Source organism: Salmo salar, chromosome 02 (genome assembly GCF_965601325.2).
Source record: "Salmo salar chromosome 02, fSalSal1, whole genome shotgun sequence".
In the NCBI taxonomy this organism is placed as follows: domain Eukaryota; kingdom Metazoa; phylum Chordata; class Actinopteri; order Salmoniformes; family Salmonidae; genus Salmo; species Salmo salar.
The window spans coordinates 10,975,822-10,985,000 of record NC_138292.1 but is presented as its reverse complement, the minus strand read 5'-3'; the positions used below and the strand labels follow the sequence as shown (position 1 = coordinate 10,985,000).

General features: G+C 44.4%; 1 protein-coding gene across 6 annotated transcripts in view; it reads right to left on the bottom strand.

Moving 5' to 3' along the window:
• LOC106595161 (histone deacetylase 9-B) overlaps positions 1 to 9,179 on the bottom strand; it is a 99,059-nt gene that overhangs the window by 15,677 nt on the left and 74,203 nt on the right. The window lies entirely within an intron of this gene.

The following is a 9,179-nucleotide window of genomic DNA, read 5'->3' as shown; positions in this document are numbered from 1 at the left end:
CCACTTTTAAATGAAGTCCTAATGGACAGCCTCTGTTTGACAGAAATATGAAGAAAGTCAAGTAGAGAAGTTGAGAGAGTGACTACTGGACTGCTACCAAGGAGTAGGCAACATGGACAAATAACATGTAACCAAGCCAAATGATCAGCTCCTACTATTTTATTTAACCAGGTAGGCCAGTTGAGAACAAGTTCTCATTTACAACTGCGACCTTTTGTGACAAAAACAACAACACAGAGTTACACATAAACAAATGTACAGTCAAAAACACAAAAGAAAAGAAAAATAGAAAAATGTATGTACTGTGTGTGGAAATGTAGAAGAGTTGGGAGGTAGGCAATAAATAGGCCCTAGAGGCGAAAATAATTACAATTTAGCATTAATACTGGAGTGATAGATGTACAGATGATGATGTGCAAGTAGAGATACTGGGGTGCAAAAGAGCAAGAGGGTAAGTAATAATATGGGGATGAGGTAGTCGGGTCTGCTATTTACAGATTGGCTGTGTACAGGTATAGTGATCGGTAAGCTGCTCTGACAGCTGATGCTTAAAGTTAGAGAGGGAGATATAAGCGATATAAGTGATTTTTGCAATTCGTTCCAGTCATTGGCAGCAGAGAATTGGAAGGAAAGGCAGCCAAAGGAAGTGTTGGCTTTGGGGATGACCAATGAGATATACTTGCTGGAGCGCGTGCTGCGGGTGGGTGTTGCTACGGTGACCAGTGAGCTGAGATAAGGCGGGGCTTTACCTAGCAAAGACTTATAGATGACCTGGAGCCAGTGGGTTTGGCGACGGATATGTAGTGAGGGCCATCCAACGAGAGCGTACAGGTCGCAGTGGTGGGTAGTATATGGGGCTTTGGTGATAAAACAGATGGCACTGTGATAGCAAACTGGATGTAGTCTAAGTAGAGTGTTGGGGGTTATTTTGTAAATGACATCGCCAAAGTCAAGGATCAGTAGGATAGTCAGTTTTACGAGGGTATGTTTGGCAGCATGAGTGAAGGAGGCTTTGTTGCGAAATAGGAAGCCGATTCTAGATTTAAATTTGGATTGGAGATGCTTAATGTGAGTCTGGAAGGAGAGTTTACAGTCTAGCCAGACACCTAGGTATTTGTAGTTGTCCACATATTCTAAGTCAGAACCGTCCAGAGTAGTGATGCTGGACGGGCGGGCGGTACGGGCAACGGTTGAAAAGCATGCATTTGGTTTTAATAGCTTTTAAGAGCAGTTGGAGGCCACGGAAGGAGTGTTGTATGGCGTTGAAGCTCGTTTGGAGGTTTGTTAGCACATTGTCCAAAGAAGGGCCAGATGTGTACAGAATGGTGTCGTCTGCGTAGAGGTGGATCAGAGAATCCCCAGCAGCAAGAGCAACATCTTTGATATATACAGAAATCTATTGGAAAAAAAACGTTCATATTTCAGTCAAATATCTATCTAGCATCACACAGTACAGACTGCAACTGAGTGTGTTGATATAATTAAGGGTTGTTGTTGTGTCTGAGTGTTGTTGAGGCGTGGCGGTGATGATGAGGATGATCCTGTCAAGCCCTGAGGAGACTGAGGAGTCAGTCAGTAGGCCAGCTCAGCCTAGCTCCAATCACACCCTATTGCCTATTTAGTGCACTAATTTTGACCAGAGCCCTATGGGCGCTAATAAGGAATACTGAGGGTGCTATTTGGGACGCATCTATGGCTCAGCCAAGGCCCAGTCTCTCTCTCTCTCTCTTTCTCTCTCCAGCCCTGGAATCCCCGTCCACTCACACTTTAACACTACTGACATCCAGATTAACACAGAGGTCAACCTACTAGTGCTGTAGGAGGAGGATCCAGATCAACACAGAGGTCAACCTACTAGTGCTGTAGAAGGAGGATCCAGATCAACACAGAGGTCAAACTACTAGTGCTGTAGGAGGAGGATCCAGATCAACACAGAGGTCAACCTACTAGTGCTGTAGGAGGAGGATCCAGATCAACACAGAGGTCAACCTACTAGTGCTGTAGGAGGAGGATCCAGATCAACACAGAGGTCAACCTACTAGTGTTGTAGGAGGAGGATCCAGATCAACACAGAGGTCAACCTACTAGTGCTGTAGGAGGAGGATCCAGATCAACACAGAGGTCAACCTACTAGTGCTGTAGGAGGAGGATCCAGATCAACACAGAGGTCAACCTACTAGTGCTGTAGGAGGAGGATCCAGATCAACACAGAGGTCAACCTACTAGTGCTGTAGGAGGAGGATCCAGATCAACACACAGGTCAACCTACTAGTGCTGTAGGAGGAGGATCCAGATCAACACAGAGGTCAACCTACTAGTGCTGTAGGAGGAGGATCCAGATCAACACAGAGGTCAACCTACTAGTGCTGTAGGAGGAGGATCCAGATCAACACAGAGGTCAACCTACTAGTGCTGTAGGAGGAGGATCCAGATCAACACAGAGGTCAACCTACTAGTGCTGTAGGAGGAGGATCCAGATCAACACAGAGGTCAACCTACTAGTGCTGTAGGAGGAGAATCCAGATCAACACAGAGGTCAACCTACTAGTGCTGTAGGAGGAGGATCCAGATCAACACAGAGGTCAACCTACTAGTGCTGTAGGAGGAGGATCCAGATCAACACAGAGGTCAACCTACTAGTGCTGTAGGAGGAGGATCCAGATCAACACAGAGGTCAACCTACTAGTGCTGTAGGAGGAGGATCCAGATCAACACACAGGTCAACCTACTAGTGCTGTAGGAGGAGGATCCAGATCAACACAGAGGTCAACCTACTAGTGCTGTAGGAGGAGGATCCAGATCAACACAGAGGTCAACCTACTAGTGCTGTAGGAGGAGGATCCAGATCAACACAGAGGTCAACCTACTAGTGTTGTAGGAGGAGGATCCAGATCAACACACAGGTCAACCTACTAGTGCTGTAGGAGGAGGATCCAGATCAACACAGAGGTCAACCTACTAGTGCTGTAGGAGGAGGATCCAGATCAACACAGAGGTCAACCTACTAGTGCTGTAGGAGAAGGATGGAGCACAAAGTTACATAAACGGCTATCTCAGTATTATACAAAAACTAAACACCATGTTGTTTAAATTATTTAGCCTTTCCTTGAGCTCAACTATTGAGAAGGGTTGTTTTTGTGATGCGACCATACGACGTGATGTTGCACAAGGGAGACGAGGGGAGGGGAGAACACGAGAGGGGGGGGGGGGGGTTAAGGGGGTGTTGACAGGGCCAGATGCTTCTATTTTGAGAGTCCTGTCAAATACAGCAGCACCAGCCCCTCTCTTTCCCTGTCCATCAGCCATCAGTCCTGCAAGCGAGGGGTACTGCAAGAGAGGAAGAGCGAGAGAGAGATAGATAGAAGGAGAGAAAGCGCTGCAGGGAGTCTTCATAAATCTGCTTCATGCCCCGCTGCCCTGATTGCTTTCTATTTTTACCACCGCTCCGCTTGCTGCCACCGAGCACCCGCATCCCAACCGCTCCGTCGCCACGGGAACGCCAGACAGCGGCGAGGTGGGAAACGGACAGACTTTGTCACCATGTTTGTGTCCCAAACGGCACCCTATTCCCTATATAGTGCACTACTGTATTTAAGGAATAGGGTACCATTTAGGACGCATCTCATTTGTCTCTGTGGAAGAACCAGTGGTAGCGTTACCTGCCTACGACACAACAGGAAGGGAAGCTGGCAGCAGACATCTCTAAGTAACACAGCTCTCACGTTGATACAAACACCTGGGCCACTTCATTGGTTAACTGGCAAAGTGCCCAGAACACATCACCCAACTAAAACAGGTAGCAATATGAATGAGCCACGATGTGTTTAACATGTCCATACATCAACCAGGTTATTACATTAGAAAGTCCTGGGTTGGAGGTTGGTGGAGGCTGAATGTGTGATGCCTGTCTCCACTACATCTCAATGTTAACTCTGCTGTCAGTGTGATGCCTGTCTCCACTACATCTCAATGTTAACTCTGCTGTCAGTGTGATGCCTGTCTCCACTACATCTCAATGTTAACTCTGCTGTCAGTGGGATGCCTGTCTCCACTACATCTCAATGTTAACTCTGCTGTCAGTGTGATGCCTGTCTCCACTACATCTCAATGTTAACTATGCTGTCAGTGTGATGCCTGTCTCCACTACATCTCAATGTTAACTCTGCTGTCAGTGTGATGCCGGTCTCCACTACATCTCAATGTTAACTATGCTGTCAGTGTGATGCCTGTCTCCACTACATCTCAATGTTAACTCTGCTGTCAGTGTGATGCCGGTCTCCACTACATCTCAATGTTAACTCTGCTGTCAGTGTGATGCCTGTCTCCACTACATCTCAACGTTAACTCTGCTGTCAGTGTGATGACTGTCTCCATTAGGCTGCTGGACCAAAACAAGGCCAGGTGGCTGGCTAGGGGGACTCTTAGGCTCTGTCCCAAATGGCACTCTATTCCCAATATAGTGCACTACTTTTGACCAGGCCCAGAGGGCCCATAGTGCACTATGTAGGGAAGAGGGTGCCATTTGGGACCGAGCCTTACAGAAAGACTATATGCTGGGACACTGTGGTGGAATGCTGTTGGCTACAAGGCCTTACTTTTATACCCTTTTCATACAAACCTGAACTATTCTGTACTGGCTCAGATATACAGCTGGCTCAGCTTGGCTCAACTATACAGCTCGGCTCAGCTGGGTAAGCTATACAGCTCAACCAGATTCTTTCCCTGTTCATAAGTCATTCTACCATACTTATCAAAAACCACCGGCTTCAAAATCCATAAACCCTTCCATGAACTCATCTAATCCAGACAAATGTACAATGTTTCACCCGATTCTATTACTAGTGAAATGAGCGCGGATCATTGTCTGACCACGGGGAGGTACAAGGAGCGGGTTACTGTGCCTCCAGGCATCACACCTTAAAATATCCCCTGGTTTCAGAAAGCAATGTGAAATCCTCCTTCCACTGCACCTGCTACACACGTTTGGTAAGTGGGTCAAGAGTGGAGATGAGGGTGTTGCACCTCTCTTTTCCTCTAAGTCAGGCTGTTCTTACCACGGCCCGGGGCATCACATGACCTGAGCCTCGTCTATTCCTGGACATGGCACAAAGAGGATGTACGGTCAAGTAAACAAGTTTATCACGTGGAATTGTATTGCTTTGTGGAATAAAAAGCTTTTTTGGTGGGGGTGAAGGAAGTATTCAAGAGACGGTCTTGTGATCAAAGCACGATGAATCCGCTAGGCCTTTTCTGATTAGAGAAGCCTAACATGGACTGATTCCAGAGGAGAGGAAGCATTTGTAATGCTTATGGGCTTAGTTCTTAAACAGCCTTCACCTTAATAAGTCTGTTGATGGAACACCATGAAGAAGAGATGAGGACCCACTGGACACACACTGGCCTTAATAAGTCTGTTGATGGAACACCATGAAGAAGAGATGAGGACCCACTGGACACACACTGGCCTTAATAAGTCTGTTGATGGAACACCATGAAGAAGAGATGAGGACCCACTGGACACACACTTGCTGAATCAACATTCAATGAAATTACATTGAACCAACGTGGAATAGACATTGAACTGACGTCTGTCACCAGTGGGGAGCTATAGACTGAAACAACCACCATGTCTAGCAGTCAGTTCACTTCTTCTGTCTAAAATAAAATCTATTTTCTACTCGCTAGTAAAGTCACCAAACAGTTTCTGAAAGTTCACGATCAAAGTAGTAGCGGTACAGTAGATGGAACAACACAAGAGCACCTGGGCTCCCCATCTCCCACTGCAATTTAAATGCATCAACAACAACAATTCATATTTCATAGCCTGTCAAATGAAGCTTGTTTGATCTTTTTCAAATAGACTTCTGAACGGTATCGTCCAAACTAAGACAAAGGTTCTGTGGCTTTCAAGGGCATGCATAAGGCATGTGGCTGTTGGAACAAAAATCTTCGTTGTGTACAGTAGCTCTTGACTTATCCAGCAGAGACATCAGGCAGCAGGGCAGGTATGGCATAGGAGAATTGGCTAAGTGGCTAGCTTCAAAGCAAATCATAAAAGTGCTAAAAGTTTACAGTTTCACCACAACAACTGCAACAAAAGGTGTTAGACCCTACGACCAGCCAAGCTAAAAACCAGGTAGTCAAACCTCCCAGACTGTGTCCCAAATGGCACCCTATTCCCTATATAGTGCATATATATTGCACTACTTTTGACCAGAACCCTCTGGGGCCTGGTCAAAAGTAGTACACTATATAGGGAATAGGTTGTCATTTGCGACTCAACCCAGACCTGTAAAGTCTTCTCCACTTTGTTTTCAGAAGGCTGTTTTTGCTTAAACAAACAGTGGTGTCTTACTTCATTCTGCCCGGCAACAGTCCTCTTAACTCAGTGACACCTGCCTGTCAGAGTGTCAGCTATCGATGACGGACAACGTGTCCAGGAACAACACTACCTTTGTGTGTGTCCCTTCCGTGCCAATCTCTCAGAGGACTTTAATGAAGATGGACAGGAAATGGGGGGGTGGGGCTCGCACAGGAAATGACCACATATAGATTCTAGAATCCAAAGGGCAGGAAATGTTTTTATAAGGGGCTTTTATCAATGCATAAGAATTACTCAGAGAAACAGAGATTATTTGAAGATAATCCAAAAGGGAGATCATAAGGATTATTATAATTTAGTCCTGCAAAAAGTAAGGCAAGCAGAGTTTTGTTAGTGTTCATAAATTTGCTGTTTCTTTGCAGCTTGCGTCAAAGGTAAACATAGGCTAAAGCATTGATGGTAAGACTCTGTCTGCCTCGCAAGATAAATTCAAAATCATTTCTGGGAACCCTCTTATTTGGATGCGGCACATTATTTTACTTTGGGAACTGGTTATTTGGACTCGCAGGCCACTCCTAACCTGCTACGTTTACAGGTATGTTACCAGACAGAGAGAGAGGAGGTATTTCCTGGTGCGAGATTGTTTTTTCAAAGAGAGACACAATAAACACAATTGTCTTTCATGTGCTTCCCCAGTTGATATTTTAATCACAAAGTCTCCACAATGACTACAAATTAGCTTAAATGTATATTACAAAGTACCAAAAAAACAGACAATATAATTCCCCTAGCCTGATCTCTAAATTGTGTTTATACACAATATGCCAGCTCATGCGGTAAAGTCATTAAACAGGTACTATTGTTTACCGCCGTAATTTGACGAGACACAAAAGGGAAAGAATGTAATGTCATTTCCGTGACCTCACAGCAAAATTATGAACCGTTTTAGCTTGTGGCGCAGTGAAACCAAGAGGGAGGTATAATTCTTATTTATACAGTGTTCCCTAGAGAGATCCTCAGCTTTAAACCAACAAACCTGAGCTGCCTTTTGCTGACAAGTTGTGTGTTTTCAAAAGAGTTAGTGGAGCTCATAACTCTAAAGAAATGAAAGGTGCTTTTAGTCTTCCATTAACTGTTCAACTGAGAAGCCCTAACAGTGAGGCCTAGGCTTTCGTCTGTGTATTACCGTTAATAACACAATAACCAAAGACTGGAGTTAGTTCTTAGGGAACAGTATTGTAGCCTATGTCTTTGTGAGGAAAATAACACACAATATATAGCATCATCAACTTACAATACAACAAAAAAAGATTGCATTGGTTTTGTATGATATTTTCAACAGTGTGTGTTAGTGTTCTGTCGGTGTTGCACGCGTTTGGCTCTGTGTTGGGAGAGGTCAAATAGGAGGGAAGGATTCTGATAGATATTACTGCTCTGGCTTACCTCGTAACCCCTCCCCATTATTTGAGTAAGGGGTCCCCTGAAGGGGTACGAGGGGTGAGAGGGGCCTTGGGGGCGGGGTGGAGGTTCAAAGGTCATAATAGGCCTAACTGATGTCATTAGCAGGTCATCAGTATGGTCAGGAAATGCTGTGTGGATACACAGAGGTAACCCTGGGATGACAGAGGTCACAGCACATTCATTGTATTAATAACTCATTGATGGAAGGTAATTGTACCACCCTGCAGACAGACACACACTACTGGTTGAGGACAAGATGTCTGTTGAAGGATTTATCCACACATATCTTAATGTAAACACTTATGAGAATAGAAGGATATAAAATACTTTGGAATGTCCTGCAGTTCATTTGGAATTAAGTGTTAAAAATAGTTTGATTGTGGTTGAGTATGGTCAATTAATGCTGGTGTATGCGGTTTAGTGTATGCTGTTGTGCGTGATCGTATGTGTTTGTACGCGACATGGTCGCCGTCTTACAAGTTCCGCCCCAACTTTCTTCATGTTTACCTTTCCTTTTTCTGTACAGAAAGTTCATACTATTATCATCCATGACCGCCAAGCAGTTCATACTATTATCATCTATGACCACCAAGCAGTTCATACTATTATCATCCATGACCGCCAAGCAGTTCATACTATTATCATCTATGACCACCAAGCAGTTCATACTATTATCATCTATGACCACCAAGCAGTTCATACTATTATCATCCATGACCACCAAGCAGTTCATACTATTATCATCCATGACCACCAAGCAGTTCATACTATTATCATCCATGACCACCAAGCAGTTCATACTATTATCATCCATGACCACCAAGCAGTTCATACTATTATCATCCATGACCACCAAGCAGTTCATACTATTATCATCCATGACCGCCAAGCAGTTCATACTATTATCATCCATGACCACCAAGCAGTTCATACTATTATCATCCATGACCACCAAGCAGTTCATACTATTATCATCCATGACCGCCAAGCAGTTCATACTATTATCATCTATGACCACCAAGCAGTTCATACTATTATCATCCATGACCGCCAAGCAGTTCATACTATTATCATCCATGACCACCAAGCAGTTCATACTATTATCATCCATGACCACCAAGCAGTTCATACTATTATCATCCATGACCGCCAAGCAGTTCATACTATTATCATCTATGACCACCAAGCAGTTCATACTATTATCATCCATGACCGCCAAGCAGTTCATACTATTATCATCTATGACCACCAAGCAGTTCATACTATTATCATCTATGACCACCAAGCAGTTCATACTATTATCATCCATGACCGCCAAGCAGTTCATACTATTATCATCTATGACCACCAAGCAGTTCATACTATTATCATCCATGACCGCCAAGCAGTTCATACT